The 24,253-nt window shown below is 38.7% G+C and overlaps 1 long non-coding RNA gene across 4 annotated transcripts in view; it reads right to left on the bottom strand.

The window, feature by feature from the left end:
* Positions 1–296: 296 nt before the first annotated feature.
* Positions 297–24,253, bottom strand: part of LOC140513540 (uncharacterized) — an 88,290-nt gene continuing 64,333 nt past the window's right edge. The window contains exons 4-6 of one of the 4 annotated variants that reach the window (XR_011970223.1): positions 18,912–19,069; positions 13,250–13,367; positions 297–860 (exon numbers count right to left, since the gene is read on the bottom strand). This is a non-coding gene — a long non-coding RNA (uncharacterized lncRNA). Of the gene's footprint in view, positions 861–13,249; positions 13,368–17,069; positions 17,155–18,911; positions 19,070–24,253 lie in introns of those variants that run through there. The other 3 variants (XR_011970224.1, XR_011970222.1, XR_011970225.1) reach the window with 3 other exon arrangements.

Raw genomic sequence — 24,253 nt, 5'->3', positions numbered from 1 at the left:
GACAAGTGTTACAAGGATATGGCATGGGAGCTGAGGGTGAGTTAGTGGGTATTGACTGAGTAGGAGAAGCAAAGAAGGAAGGAAGAAAGGAAGGAAGGAAGGAAGGAAGGAAGGAAGGAAGGAAGGAAGGAAGGAAGGAAGGAAGGAAGGAAGGAAGGAAGGAAGGAAGGAAGGAAGGGAGAAAAAACTTTAAAAATACAAGAAAACAAAAAATAAGAGAACAGTAAACAGAATGATTTTGTTGCAATGTTGATAAACTTATGTATTTTTTAAAAAGACTTTACAGAAATTCTTGGTTTCATACATAATCTTTTATATTTTTTCTATATTGATATTCATTTATGTTAATGATTGTTCAGTTCATAATAAGAAAACAATTTTTAAGGCTGCAAACTCTTTGAAACGGGCTCAATTGATGAAATACATATAAAAGCCATAGGCCTTGAATTAGAGGGTTAAAATCAGTAACTCTTTGTTACTAGGGAGACCATTAAGATTGCCTTTGCCAAGCTTATAGTCAGAACATTGTGAAGTCCTGCTGTGGTGTGAACCAGCAGGCTCTCTTCATCCCATTCCCGCCCCTTCTATTAAATCTCAAAATGTAAAAAGCTCCTAATTTATTAGTGAAAACCATGTGCCAAAGTCAATTAATCATAAACATTAAAAACAGTAAAGTAATGGCTGGCACTTATACCTTCCCAGATGATCAGGCAAGGGGTTAAGACAAGGAATAGGAGTGTGATTCCTCATCAATAGAGACCTCCTAATCAGTCAAGGATGATCGAAGACTCCCTGAAAGGGCTGTCCTAACAGAATCTCCAACATGACAGCATAATAACTTGTTCCCATCACAATGTTTCCTATCAGAGAAAAAAACAAAACAAAACAAATCTGATTACCAAATAATAATTGATCCCAGCATTCAAAGGAGCAAGGCAGCCAAAATAGTGTGGACTTTTTATACAAAATTAACTACAGACTAGGCAGGGCTACAGTTGTTATCCAAAACTTCTTTTTTAAATATATTAAAACACACTATTACTATTGTTTTCTTGCCCTGTTGTCTGATGGGCTGGTTGAGAGACTGGAAATCCCTAGGCATATTTATCTGTTTCTAGCATCCTATTAGGAATTCAACAGTCTGAGGATCTCTGTTCCCTGCCAGCCAATGGGGACTCAGAAAGAAGAAAGCATTGGCTGAAATCTACATGGGCACCATATCAGACAAAAGGTGGAAGTACACATCTTTCCCCAGTGAATGAGCAGCTTGGCAAAGTCATTTGCGGCCAGCAAGTAGCAGATAGACACAAGGAAAGCCCTAGCCTTGCAGAGCCTAGCTATGATCTGCTTCACAGTTCAGTCTCCAGAAAGACTGGAAGAATGATAGAAAGCAGTTGGGAAGAGAAAGAGTTGTGGCAAAAAGCTAGTCTGTTGCTATTCAGATCTAAAGTTCCAGTATCATTCAGTTGTCCATGGAAGATCTGAAGCAGAAAAAGACACAACAAGGCTTTGGGCCTGGGTAGAGGAAGCCAGGTGCTTATAACCACAACTATACTAAGTCATTCTTCCTCTGAGGGAGACTCATAAAACACTCCTCAGAAAGGCAGCAGGAAAGGCACCCTAAAATCAATGCTTTAAGTCAAATTCAATGGCAGGAGGAGGGAGAGGAAGATGAAGAACCATAGAAAAAGACTTCAAGCTCCAGTGTAGTGAATAAAGCGTTGAATTTGGAGTAGAGTAGGAATGCATGGCTTACAGCCCTGCCTCATGTACTTACTAGTACTTGGCATGTAGGTCCTGCAGGGGATAGAGTATTGACCCTGGAGTCAAGAAGGCTCATCTTCTTGAATTCAAATCCAGTCTCAGACACTTACTAGCTGTGTGACCCAGAGTAAGTTATCTAACTCTGTTTATCTCAATTCCCTCATCTGTAAAATTAGCCAAAGAAGGAAATGTCAAACCATTCTAGTGTCTTTGCCAAGAAAATCCCAAATGGAGTCACAAAGTCAGATGACTGAAAATGACCAAACAACAACAATATTAATCAAATCACGATCTCTAAATTTCGATAATCAAATCTATAAAATGGGGAAAATGCCTTCAGTACTGAGGTTGTAAGGGTGCAATGAGATCATGTCAGTGGAGGTACTTTATAATCCTAAAGTGCCATGTGAATCAAAGCTATTGTTATAATTCTACCTTCCAAAGACACACACATGTTGTCAACATCTTCTCAACTTTGGGACTGTGAGGCAAAGATTAAGTTGTCCTATCCTAGTTATAGCTCTGAAACTCCCATTTCTTACCAAGAGAGGGAGAGAGAGAGAGAGAGAAAGAGAGAAATATACACACACGTGTGTGTACATATGTATATGTGTCCATATACTGATATATATATGTAATTATTTTCAATTCAGCAAAAATTGGTGGATTACTCCTTCTACAACTCATCAAGTATAAATAACTGTATAAACTTTATCCCTCTTAATAGAACTATTCTAGGCAGAGTACCATGAACTCTCCTTCATGAAGTCCTCCAAACAAACCTAAAAAAATTCACCAGATGACATCCTAATGGGGAAATCTAGAAAAAGTTACAGTGAGTCATTTGTCTAGCCCCATTTGGCATGGGGAGACAGCAGGGACACTGAGGACACTCCAGTCAGGTTAGGGCTAAAGTACACCAAGGGTGGCACACTCATTCACCTAGGCAGAGGCTAGGGCAAGAGGACATCCCAGATTCATACCAGGACATTGTAGTATGGACAAGTGTCTATTGGAAGTACTGTTGCCTTCTACCCACTTCTAGGCCACAAATCCATGGCAGAGTGAGAAAGGGGCCTCTGCAGGGGAGTGGTCCTCTCCCAGAATACTGAAAAAAAGAAGAAATTCAGAAGCCAGCAGCCACAGCAAGAGTGTTACTCAAACTCAATGACCAGAGCAGGGTGGTCTGCTACAGAGTAATACCTACAGAGGAATACCTAGGGCAGGAATCCCAGGCCAAAATAGCACATACAATTTGGCCACTCTAAACCAGCCAAGCTTTCCAAGTGACTGAGAGAAGTGGAGTCCAGCAGCATTCTACTCTTGTTCTGATCAAAATTCAGGACAGGAACTTGTGAAACTCAGTCTAGGGGGCAGAAATCAGACTTAGTCCTGGATCAGACCACTTGGAAAGCACTAAAAGATTGTGAGTTCCCAACCTGAGCTATCCCCAAGATATTGGAATAACCCAAGTAGTAAAACAGCAGTAGAATTATCCCAGACCTTTCTTCCTGAAGTGCTACAGAGCTTAATCCTAAAATCAAGTCTGAAGTAGACTGAAAATAAGCTGGAAGAATAAACAAATAAAAAAGAACTCCAACATAATGAGTTATTATGATGGCAAGGACACATAAGACATAAACCCAAAAGAAGAGATGACCCCAAAATATCTCGAAGCAAAATCTCAGAGAAAAATAAACTTGGGCACAAACTAACTGGAATTCTTGGAAAAGGGAAGAGAGAGATTTTAAAATGCTTTTAGAAATGAAATGAGAGCAATAGAGAAAAATGGAAAAGAAATAAGAGTTATGGAAGAAAGAATTGGAAAAGAAACTAATGGATTGACTGGAGAGGTACAAAACCTTGCCCAAGCAACAAATTCCCCAAAAATTCAAACGGATCAAATAGATGCCAACAATTCCATGAGGCAACAAAAAAATATTAAGATAAACTCAAAGGCTGAGGAAAAAATAGAAGAGAATGTAAGGTATCTCATAGCAAATATAACTAATCTGGAAACAGATCAAGGAGAAAATATTCAAGAATATTTGGCTAGGGGGCGGAGCCAAGATGGCGGAGTGAAAGCAACGACTCACCTAAGCTCCTGGAAAAACTCCTCTGGATATATCTGGGGGGAGAGTCTGACCAGACTTTGGAGGTGTAGAATCCAGTGGGAGACGGACTTTGACAGATTCGGAGCCCAGGCTGGACTGGAAGGTCCACGGGAGGGATCTGTTCTGCGGGGGTAAGACCCCGGTGCACAGCGCAGCGCGGTCGGCGCGGCGCGGCAGGGCGGAGGGGACCCGAGGGGCCCGAGAGTGGCGGGCGAGACCAGCGGAGCAGGAGATAAGCCAGGCCGAGCCAACGATATCAGCGCAACAGCCTTTGAAATCTTTAGCCTAAAGACGGGACTTCAGTGGGTCACTACTTGAACATCCAGAAGCTGGGATGCCGGAGTGATCAGTAAGTGCTCTCCCCTCCCCCCCGATGACCGTGAGGGAACCATAAAATTCTTCCCCAGATTGATCCTGGATCAGTGGGAGCAGCAGAAGGGGGCGGGTGGTCTCACAACACCAGAGGCTGGAGAGGTGGCAAAGGGGGATTCTTCCCACCGTGGTGGAGGCTATCTGGAGGGACAGACAACCCAGGGCAGAGAAAAATTCGCACTGAGACCCAAGCAAGCCTCAGCCCGGGAGACGAGCCCCAGGAAGGGCAGGAACACGCATTAGCCTCTAGGCGTGCCCCAGCCCTCCAGGGGAAAGGGAAGACAATAGGGAAGCTGGGATCACCATCCCCGGACCTTGCCTTTGCCTCAGGCCAGCTGAGGAGATATCCTGAGACCAGACCACACCTCCCACACACCTATCAAGCTAAACCCAGGGTTGATCTGGGAAACAACAACAACAACAACAACAACAAAAAAAAAAAAGCCTGCTTTTAGCCTAGACAAACATCAACTCAACTTAAAAGATCTGTATCTTCTGACTGAAAGAACCAAAAGCTACAACACTCAGACAACATCATGAATCGGAAAAAGCAGACGAAAAGTGAAAAAACCATAGAATCTTTCTATGGGGATAAGGACCAAAACACAAACACCAAAGAGGTCAGAGCTGAGACTGTACTTCCATCTGAAACCTCAGATGGGACTATGAATTTCTCGCAAGCACAACTAGATTACCTGGAACGTCTGAAGAAGGATATAAAAGAAAAACTGGCCAATGATTTTAAAACCATAAAAAAAGAATTCACTGATGAGAACATCAATCTGAAAAAGAAAATTGAAGAAATGGAAAAGGAAGTTCAAAAATTAACTGGAGAGAATAATTCCCTAAAAGGAAGAGTTAATCAAACGGAAAAGGAAACTCAAAACCTAATAGGGAAAATTGATCAGATGGAAAAGGAAACCCAAAACCTAACTGGGAAAATTGGTCGAATGGAAAAAGAAGTACAAAAATTAAATGGAGAAAATAGCTCCTTAAAGGGAAAAATTGGCCAGATGGAAAAGGAGATGCGAAAGCTAACTGAAGAAAACAATACGATCAAGATTAGAATTGGGCAAGTAGAAACTAATGACACAATGAGGCAACAAGAATCAGTCAAACAAAATCTAAAGAATGAAAAGATAGAAGAAAATCTAAAATATTTAACTGGAAAAACAACTGACCTGGAAAATAGATCCAGGAGAGAAAATCTAAGAATTATTGGCCTGCCAGAAACCCATGATGAAGAAAAGAATCTGGACAATATCTTCCAGGAAATCATCAAGGAAAACTGCCCAGAAGTACTAGACTCAGAGGGCAAAATAGCCATCGAAAGAATCCACCGTTCCCCACCGGAAAGGGATCCCAAACTCAAAACCCCAAGAAATATAGTTGCCAAATTCCAGAGCTATCAAGTGAAGGAGAAAATACTACAAGCAGCCAGAAAGAAACAATTTAAATATCAAGGTCACACAGTCAGGATCACACAGGACCTTGCAGCTTCTACATTAAAAGATCGAAAGAATTGGAACCCAATATTCCGTAAGGCAAAGGAGTTGGGACTCCAACCGAGGATCAACTACCCAGCAAAGTTCAGCATAACATTTCAGGCAAGGAGAAAGTCATTCAATGAAATAAGGGATTTCCAGAGCTTCCTGACCAAAACACCAGAACTCAATAGACAATTTGATCTTCAAATGCAGGTCTCCAGAGAATCATAAAAAGGTAAACAGAGGGGAAAAAACAAAAACAAAAACTTGCAACTCAATTAGAGCAATCTGTTTACCTCCCTGTAAGGGAAGATGATACCTGTTAATCTTGAGAACTGTGCAGCCATTATGATAAAAGGGATATATGTAGAGGGAACGGGCATAAAGTGAATGATGTCATGGCAAGGGTATGATTCAAGTGTGAGAAGGGAATGTAGTGGGAGGTGTGGAAAGGGGGAAGCAGAGAATGGCAGATTATATCACAGGAAGAAGTACAAAACTATAGTAGAGGGAAGGAGGGGAGGGAGATGAGCATTGTTTGAGAGGTACTCTCATCTGATTTGTTCAAAGGAGGGAACAATAACCTTAAGCAGATAATCCTAACTAGCTCTATAGGTAGTAGGAGGGGAAGGGGAAAGAAAGGGGAGGGTGGCTAAAAGGGAGGAAAGAAGCAATAAGAGTAAAGGGGACTAAAAGGGAGGGGGGCTAAAAGAAGGAGGGGAAGGCTGCAGGAGGAGGGGGAGAAAAGTGAATACTATTGAGGAGGGGAAGGGAGACGGGAGAGTTAAAAGCACAAATGGTGGGAAAGAGGGTGGAGGGAAATACACAGATTGTAATCATAACTGTGAATGTGAATGGGATGAACTCTCCCATAAAACGGAGACGGATAGCAGAATGGATTAAAAGCCATAATCCAACAATATGCTGCTTACAAGAAACACATTTGAAACGGGAGGACACACATAGGATAAAGGTCAAAGGATGGAGCAGAATATATTGTGCTTCAGCTCATGTAAGAAAGGCAGGAGTAGCAATCCTAATCTCAGACAAAGCAAAAGCAGAAATAGATCTAATCAAAAGGGATAAGGATGGAAACTATATCCTACTAAAAGGCACCATAGACAATGAAGCAATATCATTACTAAACATGTATGCTCCAAGTGGTATAGCATCCAGATTCTTAGAGGAGAGGTTGGGGGAGTTGAAGGAAGAAATTGATAGCAAAACTATACTAGTGGGGGACCTCAACCTCCCCCTCTCTGAACTAGATAAATCCAACCTTAAAATAAACAAGAAAGAGGTTAAGGAGGTAAATAAAACTCTGGATAAGGTAGATATGATAGATCTTTGGAGAAAATTAAATGGGAATAGAAAGGAATATACCTTTTTCTCAGCGGTACGTGGAACATTTACAAAAATTGACCATGTACTAGGACATAAAAATCTCACAATCCAGTGCAGAAAGGTAGAGATAATCAATGCATCCTTTTCAGATCATAATGCATTAAAAATTACATGTAATAAAAGGCCATGGAAAGAGAAACCAAAAATCAATTGGAAACTAAATAATCTAATTCTAAAGAAGGATTGGGTTAAAGAAGAAATCATAGAAACAATCAACAACTTCATTCAAGAGAATGACAATAGTGAGACAACGTACCAAAACTTATGGGACACTGCAAAAGCAGTTATTAGGGGAAGTTTTATATCTCTGAATGCTTACATAAATAAAATAGAGAAAGAGGAGATCAATGACTTAGGCTTGCAGTTGAAAAAGCTAGAAAAAGAACAAATTGAAAATCCCCAAGTAAATACCAAATTAGAAATACTGAAAACCAAAGGAGAGATTAATAAAATTGAAATAAAGAAAACTATTGAATTAATAAATAAAACCAATAGTTGGTTTTATGAAAAAACTAATAAAATTGATAAACCTTTGGTTAATCTGATCAAAAAAAAGAAAGAAGAAAACCAAATTACTAACATTAAAAATGAAAGGGGTGAACTCACCTCCAATGAGGAGGAAATTAAAACAATAATTAGAAACTACTTTGCCCAACTTTATGCCCACAAATTCCACAATCTAAACGAGATGGATGAATATTTTAAAAAATACAAATTGCCCAGATTAACAGAAGAGGAAGTTGAATACTTAAACAACCCCAGCTCAGAAAAAGAAATTGAACAAGCCATCAATGAACTCCCTAGGAAAAAATCTCCAGGGCCAGATGGATTCACAAGTGAATTCTATCAAACATTTAAAGAACAGTTAATTCCAATACTACATACACTATTCTTGAAAATTGGGGAAGAAGGAGTCCTCCCAAATTCTTTCTATGATACAAATATGGTTTTGATACCCAAACCAGGAAGAGACAAAACAGAGAAAGAAAATTATAGACCAATTTCCCTAATGAATATAGATGCAAAAATTTTAAATAAGATTTTAGCAAAACGAATACAGCATCTTATCACGAGATTAATACATTATGATCAGGTAGGATTCATACCAGGACTAGAGGGCTGGTTCAATATTAGGAAAACTATTAGCATTATCGATCTCATCAACAACAAAGCTAACAAAAACCACATGATTATCTCAATAGATGCAGAAAAAGCTTTTGACAAAATACAACATCCATTCCTACTAAAAACATTGGAGAACGTAGGAATAAAGGGAACTTTCCATAAAATAATAAGCAGTATCTATCTAAAACCTTCAGCAAGCATTATATGCAATGGGGATAAGCTAGATGCATTCCCAATAAGATCAGGGGTGAAACAAGGTTGTCCATTATCACCACTATTATTCAATATGGTACTAGAAATGTTAGCTGTAGCAATTAGACAAGATAAAGATATTCAAGGAATTAGAATAGCCAAAGAAGAAACTAAGTTATCACTCTTTGCAGATGATATTATGATTTACCTAGAGAATCCCAGAGATTCAAGTAAAAAATTACTTGAATTAATAAACAACTTTGGCAAAGTTGCAGGGTACAAAATAAACCCACACAAATCCTCTGCATTCCTATATATTAGCAACAAAGTTCAACAGCAAGAGATAGAAAGAGAAATCCCATTTAAAGTTAGGGTAGACAGTATAAAATACTTAGGAGTCTACCTGCCAAAACAAACCCAGGGACTATATGAACACAATTACAAGACACTTTTTGCACAAATAAAGTCAGATTTAAGTAAGTGGAAAAACATTAGTTGCTCATGGGTAGGCCGTGCTAATATAATAAAAATGACAATTCTACCAAAATTAATATACTTATTTAGTGCCATACCAATTAAACTATCAGACAATTACTTTCTAGAGCTGGATAAAATAATATCAAAATTCATTTGGAAAAACAAAAGGTCCAGAATATCAAAGGGACTAATGAAAAGAAATGCTTGGGAAGGTGGCCTAGCGCTACCAGACCTTAAACTGTACTATAAAGCAGCAATTATCAAAACCACTTGGTATTGGCTAAGAAACAGAGAAGTAGACAAGTGGAATAGACTTGGCACTCAAGATGCAGTAGGCAAGGAATATAGCAACCTTCTGTTTGATAAACCCAAGGACCCCAGCTTCTGGGATAAGAACTCATTGTTTGACAAAAATTGCTGGGAAAACTGGATAACAGTGTGGCGGAAATTAGGCATAGACCCATACCTGACACCGTACACAAGAATAAAGTCCAAATGGGTACATGATTTAGGTATAAAGATTGATACCATGAATAAACTGGAGAAGCAAGGAATAGTGTATTTATCAGATCTATGGAGAAGGGAAGAATTCTTTACTAAAGGAGAGATAGAATGCATTATGAAATGCAAAATGGATAACTTTGAGTACATTAAACTGAGAAGTTTTTGCACAACCAAACCCAATGCAACCAAAATCCGGAGGGATGTAGTAAATTGGAAAAAAATTTTTACAGCTAAGCTCGGGGATAAAGGCCTCATTTCTAGAATATATAGAGAACTGACCCAAATGTATAATCATACAAGTCATTCCCCAATTGATAAATGGTCAAAGGATATGAACAGGCAATTTTCAGAGGAAGAAATTAAAGCTATCTATAATCATATGAAAAAATGCTCTAAATCACTATTGGTTAGAGAGATGCAAATCAAAACAACTCTGAGGTACCACATCACACCTATAAGATTGGCAAACATGACAGAACAAGAAAATGATAAATGCTGGAGAGGATGTGGGAGAGTTGGAACACTAATTCATTGTTGGTGGAGCTGTGAGCGCATCCAACCATTCTGGAGAGCAATTTGGAACTATGCCCAAAGGGCTACAAAAATGTGCATACCCTTTGACCCAGCAATATCGCTACTAGGACTATATCCCCAAGAGATCATAAAAATGGGAAAGGGTCCCACATGTACAAAAATATTTATAGCAGCACTCTATGTAGTTGCCAAAAACTGGAAGTCAAGGGGATGTCCATCAATTGGGGAATGGCTGAATAAATTATGGTATATGAATGTAATGGAGTACTATTGTGCCATAAGAAATGATGAACAAGAAGACTTCAGAGAGGCCTGGAAGGACTTATATGACCTGATGCTGAGTGAAAGGAGCAGAACCAGGAGAACTTTATGCACAGCAACAACCACAGTGTGTGAGAGTTTTTTCTGGTAGACTTAGATTTTTGTAATAACACAAGAACTTCTGAAAAAAAAAAAAAAATCCCAATGGTGGACCTCAAGGCAAAATGCCTTCCACACTCAGAGAGAGAAATATGGAAGTCACTCACATAATGTAGCAGATCATGTTTGTGTATGTGTATCTGTTTGTGTATCATGTTCTGATTTGTTATACGGATTCTTTCATTTATCTTAGTCTGACTACATAGCATGACTATAGTGAAAATATACTCAATAGGAAAGTATTTGTAGAATCTATACAGAATTGTATGCAGTCGTGGGGAGGGAGGGAGGTAGTGGGGGGTGGGTGGGGAGGGATAAAATCGCAATTGTATGGCAGTGATTGTTAAACATTAAAAAAATAAAAAAATTAAAAAAATAAAAAAATAAAAAAAAATAAAAAAAAAAAAAGAATATTTGGCTATTTGACAGCCATGACCAAAACAAAAAGGAGCTCAGCAAAGTAAAAATAGAATCTGCCAGTCTGCAAAAGAAACCCCAGAGTGAAAACTCTCAGGAACACCATGGCCAAAATTCAAATTTTCCAAGTCAAAAAAAATACACAGGTAACCAGAAAAAAAAAATTCAAGTTCTGAGGAGTCACAGTCAAGATTGCATGTGATTTAGCAACCACAACAATAAAGGAACAGAGAACTTGGAATATAATATTATGCAAGGCATACAGCCAAGAATAACTTAACCTGCAAAATGGAATACAATGCAATGCGGGGGGGGGGGGGGAGGGGTGGAGATGGACCTTTAATAAAATCAGGACATTCAGGCATTGCTGATGAAAAGAACAAAGCCACAGGGAAACTTTGAAATTCAAACATGAAAGTGAAGAGAAGCATAAAAAAATAAACATGAATGAGCAACGACAAAGGATCAAACAAAGATAAACTGCCTATATTCAAATACAAGGATATAATACAAGTTTTTCTTCTGATCCCTGTCATCATGAGGATTCGTAGATGGGGTTTAATTAGACAAGGCCTAGGAGTGTTTGGTTTTTTTTTCAGTCTTGATGATGCTAAGAAAAGAATGGAAAGAGAAGGGAAGAAGAAAACACTAGAGGGGAAAGGAAAGGAATGTTAGGAAAAGTTATTATCTATGATCAGGACACACAATTAGATATACACACAAAGAGGAGAGGGTTGGGGGAGTGGCTGACACTTGAACCTCACTCACATCCAAATGTGTCAGAAGAAGGAAGAATATATACACAGAGTTGGACACAGATATACATTTCACTCAACAGGAAATAGGAAGAAAGGAGAGAAGGGGGGAGGAGAGATTAGAGGGAGAATAAATTAGGGGAGAGGATTAGTCCTAAGTAAAACAAGCTCTACAGAAAAATAGAAATATTTTAAATTCTTTTTACAAAAAGAATTCCTGCAGATTTCTTACAAAGATGGAAATACGAAGGGGTATCCATTAATGGGGAATAGATAAACTTGTTTATCTGTATATAAATGTGATAGAAAATTATGTTGAACCCTTATTGGTATCATGACCATCCAGGATTCCAGAGGACTGATGATGAAACATGTTGTCCATCTCCTGATAAAGAGGTGAAAATATCAGAGAGAGGAGTGAGATAAGTATTTTTTTGGACATAGCTAATGTGGAAATTTGTTTTGATTAACTATACAAGTTTGTAATGGGTTTTGTTTTTCTTGTGTTCTCAGTGTTGAAGAAGGAGGAAATTTGGAGAAAAGGATAGACAAAATATTTTTTTAAAAAAGAAAAAATGGGATATTCTGATTTCTTGAAGAGGTAGTGTGGTTTCAAATTTACACAAATTTTGGGAAGAATACAAAAGATTAAAAGACCCTACACTGAGCTCCCAGGGGTCAGTGACAAAGCAACTCCCTAAGTTTGGGATATGGTGACAAAACACTTGAAACCAGTCTTTATGATTTGGCAAGTGGAGCTTAACATGTGTGTGTGTGTGTGTGTGTGTGTGTGTGTGTGTGTGTGTGATGTAACTTGTTCATGGGAAAAATATTAAAGAAACAGGCAGAGCAGATCTCACTGTTACACAGAACTAAGCCCAATGACAAACATGCACACGTACAGTAGGGCTTATACACTTCATTAAAACCCAGATGTAGAATATAATAAATCTAGAACTAACACTTCTAAAGAGAAGATTAACATATTAAAACATTCTAGAACGAGTTGATATGGACTGACTGGGACATTCACTTACGTAGTCTCACTATTTTGATTGTCCTTCCTTAGAAACTTCTCTGGGAGAGCTTTGGAAAAATTAGAGTAAATCTTTGATCACAAAGATCTCTTGAATTAAACTCACTTAAAGAAAATACATCATGCTGGTCTTCCCAAGTTTTGCTCAGAGCTACAAAATTGTTGATAGATGGGTTTTCCTTTTCCAGTGGATTTAACTTTCACCTGCTCTACATGACACAATAGTGTCAACAAACATTTGTTTAATGTGGGCATGGCTCTGGATGCCTTGGCTTCTGCACTCTTTAGATATTGAGGTCACTGCACAGCTGACCCTAACAATGACACTCTCAAATGCAGCCTATTTGGAGCAGTAATTCAATCTTTTCCCAGAACCTGACACCAAGAGTGTCAGACAACAAAAACTGAGAAAGTGGTGCATTGTTTGCCAAGTTATATCTTTTCCAAAACATAATTTTTTAAAATATAGATTTAACTCCTGGAATACTATTTCATAATTGATAGGAATAAATTTCTTCACAAAGCCATGTAATTTATGATCCAAAGATAATTTGTATTCAGAGAATCACAAAATTCAAAGAATTGAAAGAGACCTTGTTGTTCATCTAGTCTAACTCATATTACACAAAGAAACCCTTTAAATCGTACCTAGCAAGTAGTCACCCATGATTTGCTCTGAAGACCTCCAGTAAGAGGAAACCCACTACCATTGTCTTTGAGGCAGATAATTTCAGCTTGGAAATCTCTCATTCTTCTGAAGCTTTTCCTGAAATCAAGGAAAAATTTTCCCTCCTTTAACTTTCATTCATTGTGGTATTCAGGCTTTGACAGGAAAATCAAGTTATGGCAGCACAATGTAATGGAAAGCATAATGAGCATGGTCAGGAGACACAGACTCTCTTCCTACATTTTGCTCTACCTACTTGTGCACTCTTGGCCAAGTCATGAATCCCTGAAGTTCTGTTTTCTTGACTATAAAATACAGGGGTTGAATTTAATAACTTCCAAGTTTCACACACACACACACACACACACACACACACACACACACATACACACATACACACATACACACACACACACACACACACACACACACACACACACACACACACACACCCCTGAAGATACAGAGTTCTATCTCCAAGTTATTTCTCTCAGGATGTTGAGATGACTCAACTGAATCCACTCCAGTGAATCAACTTTGGACTTTGAAGTCAGAAGATCTACTGTCCAATTCAATCAGGAACCATGGAACTAGGTCAGCTTCAAGTGACTATGACTTAGCCAGTACATGGATCCCAGAGAGGTAGTGTGATAGAATGGATAGGCAGCTAGCCTCAGAATCAGAAAGGGGTAGTGTGATATCCTACCTCTAATACATACCAAACCTTTTGACATTGTTTGGCAAGTCTACTTCATCTCCCAGAGCCCCTGCCAACTCTAAAACCATATGTTACTGAGCAGTTTCTGGTCTGCATTTCTCAGAGGGTGTTTCCTCACCAAGTTTCTCACAATAGTGAAAGCACGGGTCTGGGGGAAAAAATATCCTACTAAATAGATTCAACTGACTATCTCAGCAAGTCCTGCACATGAGCACTAATGAAAATCAACATGAAACAATCACTAATTTAATTAAAACTTAACTGAAGTGCAGCAGTCAACATTCTGGATAATTAGCCAAACAATTCACCTGTCTGATTTTATATAGTGTTTCACATGTGGATTTTCTGTATTGCTAGACATACTCAATCATAGGTTTAGGACCTTAAGGGGAAGAACCATCCTATTCAAACCCCTCATTTTAGAGAAAATGAAATCAAGACCCAAAGAGGTCATATGACTTGCCCAAGGACACCCCAGTACTGTCACAGTCAGGCAGTCAACAAGTATTTATTAAGCACCTACTATGGGCTAGACCCTGTGCTAAGTGCTGGGGTTACAAAGAAAAATAAAAGACAATTCCTGCCCTTAGGGAGCTTATAGTTAATGGGCAAGACAGCATGAAAACAACTATATGCAAATGAGATACAAAGAGGATAAATTGAGATTTGAACCCATATTACACATGTTCACCATCTGATTCAATTCAATTCAAGAAGCTGCTATTAATTGCTTAGTATTTCCATGGTACTCTGTTAGGTGTTGCCAATATAAATACAAAACAAAAACATCTCTTCCCTCCAGAAACTCATGTTCCACAGGAGTCCCTCTCAACTACCACTTTTGCCTTAATAGTCTATTCATAGTGACTTCCCTGATCAGCCATTATTATACATCATTATGTCATTATATTAGAAAGTTGACTAGTAGATGGTGAGTCAAGTTACCACCACAACTTTAATCTATGTCAGGTGCTGTCCAAGTCCTGCAGATAAGAAAGACAAAAAAATGATTGCCCTTTACCCTCAAACAGTTTATATTACAATAAGAGAGGCAATCCATAAACAGCTACATAGATGCAAGAAGAATACAAGGTAGATAGAAGGGCATTCTAAGAAAGGAATCAGAGGCAGCTGGGAAGACCAGGATAGGCCTCTCAGAAGTAAGACTTGCCAAGAGTGAAATAGCCCATAAGTGTCCGAGATAGGACTTGAACCTGGAAACTTTATGATTACAAGATAAGCACTAGCCACTAACGCCCTCTGCTCTGATAAATAAAGAACTTTTTATAATAAATGTGGGAAAGAGAGTAGGGATGTGGCATGGTAACAAGATGGATCAACTGGAATTTTCACACCTAGGTTCAAGTCTTGGCTCTGACACTTAAGAGAATCATAGATTAGAAGCTTCAAAGGACCTTCAAAGCCTTAGACACTAGCTGTTGTGACCCTGAAAGAAAGGAAACAAGCATTTAATAAATGTTTGCTGTGTGCTAAGTGCTTTGTTCTTATCATGTTCTTATCATTCCCATTTTAGAGCTGAGGAAACTGAGGGAAACAGAGGTTAAGTGATTTGTCCAGGGTCAAACAGCTAATAAGTATCTGAAACTGAATTTGAACTCATTTTCCTGACTCTAAGCTCAGCTGCTCTATCTGGCTGCTCCTTGAGAAATTTTTCCCTACCTCAATTTCCTCATCTGTAAAATTAGGATAATAACAGTGCCTACCTCTCACATCACCATCTTCAAGTGTTCTTTGTTGGTCTGAGAACACAGTAGCGTGTATGTATCATGATCATTATTCGTGTGCTGACTCCTTATCAGTGTCTCTCAAGGCTCTGGTCCTGGCCCTGTTCCATTATTTTTTTTAAACTCTTTCTCTCAAGGGTTCAGTTATCATCTATGCAAATGTCTATTAGCTGTATATCCAAACCTAGTCTCTCTCCAGTCCTACATCACCCATCACCTCTTAATATACCTAGTTTCCTTCAAATCTCAGTTCAGATGTTAGCATCTATACTATAGATATATAACCTATACTATATTAGCATCACCTCATTCAGAAATGACATTGCATCTGTTTTGAATTTACTTATGTTTTATATACATGCTGTCTCTCCCTGTAGAATAGAGGCTCCTGATATCAGAGACTGATTCATTTATTTTGTTATATTTCAGAAAGCTCAGCAAAAGTGATTGGTACCTAGTAGGGACTTACTAAATGCTGGATCGATTAATATATCTTCACTATATCTGAATGGAACACTTACTGGCTGTCAATATCCTTGGTGTTTAGTGCTAAACCATTCAGGGCAGGGAGATTGATAACTCCAACCCTTTTTAATCCCAGAAGGAGGGAAAAAGAGGTGGGAAATTACAGAAGTAGCAATAGGCAAAGACAGACTCCAAAAGAGAAGAGCAATCCTAAGGATGGAAACTGGGTGAAGGAGAGTACGAGGTACAAGGGATAAAAGTCAAAGAACTATAAACTTTTCCCCATGTCAACAGCTTGAGACAATGAACTGTTTGCCTTGCCCTAGTTATGGTTTCAATTATTAGGTTCCTAACTCTTCAGGTTATGGAAATTAGAAGCAAAAAATTTAAAGGGGAGCCTTCCACTCTGCCTCACTGGTCTATGCTGAGATTCAGGATAGTATGATGACATACTGAAAGCAGAATCAAGAAGAACTAGATATGAATCCTTCCGTTGATACTTACTGGCTTTGTGACCCTAAGCAAATCATTAACTTTTTTGAGTTTGTTTGATCAACTACAAAATGAGGATAATACTAGCCTTTCCCTCTCTCAAGGTTATTATGACAGTGTATAAGGTATATAAAGTATTTTGCAAAATCTTTTCATGGTGGGATTTTATTTGATTTTCCTTAATAGTATTTTATTTTTTTCATTTACATATAAAGATAGTATTCAACACTCAACATTGATTTTTGTAAAATTTTGAGTTCTGAATTTTTCTCCTTCCCCCTCTTCCCTCTCCCCAAGACAACAGGCAATCTGCTATAGGTTATACATGTACAGTCGTTGTACTTTGCCAAACCTTGAAGCACTATAGAACTGTGAGTCATAATTATGTTTATCCCCAATGCTGGCACATTGTTCAGGGTTGCTGACAGACACACAGAAGCCACAAAGAATGAATCTGGTCATTGGTCTAAAAGGAGAGAGTTAAGAAATGACTATCAGGCAAAGGGATGAGAAAGTACAGGGCATATAACCATAGTCACTCCAGACTTTGACCTTCTATCCAGGAAATAACCAGTTAGGAAACACAAACACATGTATGTGCATGTGCGCACATGCACTCACACACACACACACACACACACACACACACACACACACACACACATGAAATACCCAAATTGAGTGTTCATTAAATTACTTTAGTGGCAAAACAGTTTGACAGGGCTGACCTGGTCTATGTTAGAAAGAGAAAATAATTCCTGAAACATATCTGACCATGTCACCCCCTTCTCCCTTTTCCAACAACTTTCAGTTGCTTCCTGTTGCCTTTAAGATAAAACATAAACTCATTGACTTGGCATTGAAAGTCTTTTACAATCTCAGTCTGGACTGGCTTTCCAGACTTGTCTCATATTACTCCTCTTCACACACTTTCAGTCAAACTATCCTAATCTTACGGTTCTCTAAACCTGACAATCCATCTCCAACCTCTGAATCTTGGTCTCTCCTGGCAGCAGGAAGACATACCCTCCTCATCTTCACTTGGTCCTTGCCACCTTCAAAGCTGATCTCATATGTCACCTCCAGTAGGAAACCCTGAATGCCTCTAGCCTTAGTGTTCTCCTTTCTTCCTCAAATTATTATGCAAATATCGGCATATTTCTTCATTTCCCCCCCCCTTCCAACAATAGGAGGTAAGTTCCTTGAGAGTCGATTTTTTTTTCATTTTCTACCTCTAGCACCTTGCACAATAGTAAGCACTTAATAAATGCCTTCATTTTCCTTTTTTTCCCTTTTTCTTTCCTCCTTTACTTCTTTCTTCTTCCTTCCTTTCTTTTCTTCCTATATTCCCTCCTTTCTTTTCTTCCTTTATTTCTTTCCTTATTTCTCAGTTTCTTATTTCTTTCTTTTATTTTGTCAATTCTTTTTTCTCACATCTCTTTTTTTCTCTCATTTTCATAGTAGTGTTCAGTGAGCATTTGCCTTACTTTTCACCCCTATCATCACCTTCAAGCTGCCATATTCCTTTGTTTTAGCCTCCATCTCGAATCCAGAACGTATATTCCCACTCTTAGGCCAGGGTCTCCAGATTATCAAGCACCCTGTCTTTCCCAGAACCATACATTGCCCACACTACTTCTTGGTCACCTTTATGCCAGGAGTGTAATCTCACACCACTCCCATCCACTTCCCAACTCTATCTGTGAGAATGGTAATAATCAAATCAACGCTGTGATTCCTAGCAGAAATGTGTCAACCAATCACTCTATGGGCTCCAGCCACCATCCCTGTAACCTCAGACTAAAACCTGCTTTCTTGGCCAACACCCCCTTATATGTGTTGTTTTTCCCAATGAGAAGGTAAGCTCCTTGAGGGAAGGAGCTGTCATATTTTCTCTCCATATATGTCTGGCACATAGCAAGCTCTTAATACTTTCACAATCATTTAGTAATTTACATTCGCTACTGGGTCCTCATTAGATTGAATTTGGATTTGGATTGGTTGGATTATATTGGAAGCAACCAGATGACTTGCAGGGCTGAATATGCCAAAATGAAGTCAGTTCAAGTTTTAACTTTTACCAAAGATATTTTATGTAAAACAAAACTGAATTCTTATGAGAATGACAAAGAAAATAACTAATATCAATGTGATATCTCTGGTTCTTGTTTGCTTCCATTTATTTGAGCAAATGCCATTATAATTCTAGTTGTCATTACTTACCTTGGACTTTGGAAAGACTGATAGAGAACCTCTCTTTGGAGGTGATGCTTCTCTATTGTAGCTCTGCCTGCTTATTTTCCAGTTCTGAAGGATAAAATAAATATTTGCTCAGAATTTAGAAGTGTGATCCAGCCTGGCACTCTCTCTTGGGTTGATTCCTGTAGGAATAAATGTTTACCATGAGTAGGAGAAGAGTTTAAAAGTCTCTAGTAAATGTATTTGGAGACTTTCTCAACATATCCTCCCTTTTGAACAAAAACAAAAATGTGAAGAAATGGATAAAGACCTGTCATTGTGTGACTTGAAGGGAGGCAGAATCAACATCTCTAGCCTGTTCTTCCCCTATCCTTTTCCAAGGGAGACTTTCAGTCCTGCTAGGAGGGGAAATAAGAGCTCACTACATTCTCCTCAGAGAGAAAGGATATTGAACTAGAACCATATATATACCATATATAATATATATGTATATGTATATATATATGTATGTGTGTATATATATATATATATACCCTCCTTTAAATATTGTTTGTCTTCAGTATATAATTGAATCAGTCTAATGTTTGATCACTTTGTCATTGTTGGAGGGAAGGAAAACCACAAGTTCCACATCCAAGGCTTGACCCATTTCTCCTCAAACACCAGATCCCCAATACACACTTTACAAATAGCAAAGCAATGCATTTATCCAAATTACCAACCAAACAGAAAATAGGAAAGGTGTATATATGCAAATGTATACCAGACAATACAGAGTGAAAGAGTTCTCTCATTGGGAGTGAGGCAACTCAGCTCAGTCACAAGAGACAGTCCCAGAACCCACTGAAGGGGAATCTTCTCAAGGGCTCTAGAGTAACAAGCTGAGAATGAGAAAATGATAGAGACTACCAGATTTTCCCATATCTTTCTAACATCTTCTTCTTCAGTTACCTGAAGTGGAATTGGCCTCTTTCATCTTCCTTCTTCAAGATAGAAGCCAGAAGTACCCAAAACAACTGGAGACTGGAAGAGTTGAAGAAGACCCAAAGCTTGAGCAGTCCTCAAGGGGATTGGTTCTGAAGAATCCCAAAGTGATGCTCCAATGGGACTGATAAAAGGCTAGAGCTTTCTCCCCTCTCACAAACTCTGCCTCACCCCTCACACAGGGCATGGCATTCACCTTCACCAATAAGCAGAGTCCCATGCCCATGTGCTTAGGGACAGGAATTATTCACATAATTGCAAAAAATCTGTAAAGTGACCCGGAAATGATTTTTCTTTGACCCACATGATGACTGAACCTGGAACTGTGCATTAGCCAACTGAATCTATCAAAAAGAGTTTGATATTCTCTCCGTACGTTCTATTCATTGGCATTTTATAATGGATGTCTCATTGGACATAAATATAGATAATTCCTCTAAATTAGATAAATAAATAAACTTTCAAATAGCTAGAATTAATCTAAGTAATCTAAATTAAATTAATCTAAGTTAATTAATCCAATTTAAGTGCAGTGGACTTTCAAGTGATTAAATAAATCAAAGCAAAGTCATAGATACTGCTAAAGATGAACCCCAAAAGTTGAGTATTAGTATGGACTTTGGCAGCCCCTGGCCCAGCCATTCACTGTGCTCCAGGCCCCTCCTGACTCTCTGGACTTCTCCACTGTGAGAATCTATGAGTACTCTATGTGATTACCCCCCTTTCTCCTTTTCAGCTTCCATTTATTGGATATTTTCTCATTAGAATGTAAGCTTCCTGAAAGCAGGGACTGCCTTTCCTTTTGCTTCTGTTTGAATCCCCACTGCTTAGCACAGAGCCCAGCACATAGTAACTGCCTGGTAAACGCTTATTGACTTGACCTTCCAAGTCACTTCCCCTAACCTTGGACTTAGCCACTTGTTCCTGAAATATGAAGGAAAATGTCTTACTTTTCATTTGAAAAATTCTCTGAAGTATAAATGGAGAAGGGAAAGAAAGAATTGTTGAACTGATTAAGTCCATGTGGGAACAGACTAAACAGAACCTGCAGGCACTCTACTTTGTCACACGTTATTTTCACTTCTTGCAATTTGCACAACCACATGGGTGGCTGTATGTCAATTTGTTTTCCTTGTTTTTCAACAAGTGAAACTGGAGGTTGGGGCAGCATGTTCTTAACTCATAGAAGTTATGGCTTTATTGTGTTCAGACTGGGCCTGTGTGCAATTGAACAAGTTTCCTTATTAGCTTCAACACTGAAGCAGACAAGGACTCCTGGGAGACCCCTGATTGTGCCCATTACAGGTTTAAACAAAGCATTATCTCATGTTTCACAGACAAGAGGCTGTTTTACACAGAATCCATCCCAATGTGAAGAGAGTGAATTAAAACCCCATTCTTATAAAACAATATGTTTCAGGTAAAAGCAAATAGGATGTGTTTGAAATTGACAAAGAAAACAATTAATGCCAATGCAATGTTTATGATCCTCAATGAGTTTCTATTATTCAAGCAAATGGTTATTGCTTTCCTTAGGTGCTGGCAGGCCTAGTGGGGACCTGCAGAAAGTGTCTGAAAGGGTCCCCATTGGAAGCAAGTGACCAAGTTGATATGAAGTGGCTTATTGGAAGCACTTGGTGAAGTGAAGAGTTCCCGAGATGGGAAGAGAAGGCCTATGTTCTGATCACACCAGCCAGTATGCATCTCATTTCAAAAATTCTATTGCATCAGAATTTTTACTGAACTCTAAATATCTACTCTGACATGGCTATGCCAAGTCTCCAAGACCTCACTTAATTTCACTTAGTCTGATTTCAGTGGTGGAACCAAGCCACATCAGCAGGGTTCTGACGGTGCTTTGCTCTCTATGATTACCTCTAAAATCAAATTTCAGCTCCTTCATTCAGCTTTTAAAACCTTGTAAAACGCTACATTTCCCGCTCTATGACATATTATTTTACACATATATTCAATTCCAGCCAAATTGGCCTTCTTACCTTCCTCACATATCGTTCTTCATCCCCCATCACCAAGCCTTTGCATAGGCTGTCTCCCACGTACTCTCCTTAAACTCTCTCTTAAAAATCTCCAGCTCCTTTCAGGGACTTCATTCAATTAATACCTTCTTCAAGAGACCTTTCCTGAGCCCCTGTTAGTGCCATCCCCCCAAAATTTTCTTGTACCTATTTAGTATTATCTATGGATATACATGTAGACTTCTTTCACTAGGCTATAAGTTTTTAAGGGAAGGGACAGTTTTCTCCTTGTATTCTGAGTACCTCTTTCAGCCCCTGGCATGTGGTAGGGCCCTAACTAATGTTTGTTGATCAACTGATCTCAGTGATGTGTGTGTGCTCTCTAATGTTGAAAGTTGCAACCTATCCATGTCTGCATATCTTATGGCTTTTACTTATGTCCTCTCGTAAGTTTGATATGACAGCCCAGCTACACCAACAGTGTTGCTCATCCTTCATTCTCAAATGACATCATGAGGGCAATGTCTTGACTTGGGTGTAAATTGAATTTGAAGGAAGCAGAGGTGCCCAAAGTTGCCAGCCTCATTCTCTCCTCCAGAATCACCAAAGTTCAGTGGCACAGCAAAAGTTAAGACAACTGGTGATGACCCAGGATGCAGTGAATGACCTTGACCTTTCTAAGTTAGTCTTTCTCAGGAAAATAAGGTTGAGGAGGAAGAAGAGAGGAGAAGTAATTCAACTGCAAAAGTAAAAGTCTTTTTGCTACAATGTAGAAATAGTGTGTGTGAATATATACATAATATCTATTATATATGTGTATGTGTGCGTATATTTATTTATGCATATATGCATATCTCACAGAATTGCATATGGAAAGGGCATTGGAGGTCATCTAGTCCAACCCATAGTCATGTACACATCCTTAAATTCATTCTTAGTTTATCACTTTCCTTCAGACTCCCCCAAGTTGCCAAATCTTGCAGATTCTACCTCCTCTATACCTCTTGCATCTCTCCACTTCACCCACTCTGTTACCATAATTCAGGCTCTCCTCATTTCTTTCCTAGACTATTGTAAGAATCTCCTAATTAGTCTTCATACCTCAAGTCTTTTCCCTCTCCAATTTAGCCTCCATATAACTACTAAAGTTCTAGATCATGTTAACCCCTTGCTTTAATTGCATCCTTTTGCCTCTCTGAAAAAATATCAAGTTCCTAATTAATACTTCTACCCCATTCTACCTTTCCTGATTTATTACATATTGTTCCTCTTCACTTAATCCATAGTTCAGTCAAATTTGCCTGCTCTCTGTTCTTTACACACAGAATTGCATTTTCATCTTCAGATCTTTGAATTATAATCATCTTCTCATCACCAGACCAAATACACATTCTGCATGATTACTTTTCCTGATGTTTCCCAATCCAAGTGCCTCCTCCCCTCCAGAAATTACTATTTTTAATTGACTTTACATATATTTCATATTTAATTATATATGCTAATATTAAATCAAATATGAGCTTTTTCGGGGAAGACAGTGTTTTGTTTTTATCTTCTTATTCTTAGAACCTGTCACAGTGCCCTTCAAATAGTAAATGCTTGATAAATGCTTGTTGATTTCTTGCTTAATTAAATAAGAGTCTTTTCTGCAACATACCATACCTTTACTATTACTGTCTGTCTGGTCTTTGGGTCTAGTCAACCAGCCTACACATCTCCATCTTTTTAAAAAGAATAATAGAAGTGGAGGAAGCGGGGGGGGGGGGGGGAGGAAGGGAGGCTAAAAGGGAGGGAAGAAGTAGTAAGGGTAAAGGGGAGTAAAAGGGAGGGAGGGTGAAAGAAGGAAGGGAAGACTGAGGGAGATAATGGTTAAAAATTAAAACTTTATTGTGGAGGGGAAGGGAGAAGGGAGAACTAAAAGCACAATTGATGGGAAAGAGGATGGATGGAAAGATACAGATAGTAATCACAACTGTGAATGTGAATGGGATGAATTCTCCCATAAAACAGAGATAGATAGCAGAATGGATTAAAAGCCACAATCCAACAATATATTGTTTACAAGAAACACATTTGAAATGGGGGGATACATACAGGATAAAGATAAAAGGTTATAGCAGAATATATTGTGCTTCAGCTGATGTAAGAAAAGCAGGGGTAGCAATCCTAATCTCAGGCAAAGCAAAAGCAGAAATACATCTAAGCAAAAGAGATAAGAAAGAAAACTATATCCTGCTAAAAGGCACCATAGACAATGAAGCAATATCATTACTAAACATATATGCTCCAAGTGGTATAGCATCCAAATTCTTAGAGGAGAAGTTAAGAGAGTCGCAGGAAGAAATAGACAACAAAACTGTAATAGTAGAGGACCCCAACCTCTCCCTCTCTGAACTTGGTAAATCT

Source organism: Notamacropus eugenii, chromosome 7, assembly GCF_028372415.1.
Source record: "Notamacropus eugenii isolate mMacEug1 chromosome 7, mMacEug1.pri_v2, whole genome shotgun sequence".
In the NCBI taxonomy this organism is placed as follows: Eukaryota; Metazoa; Chordata; class Mammalia; order Diprotodontia; family Macropodidae; genus Notamacropus; species Notamacropus eugenii.
The sequence above is the reverse complement of the archived record's forward strand: the minus strand, read 5'-3'. Positions and strand labels throughout refer to the sequence as shown.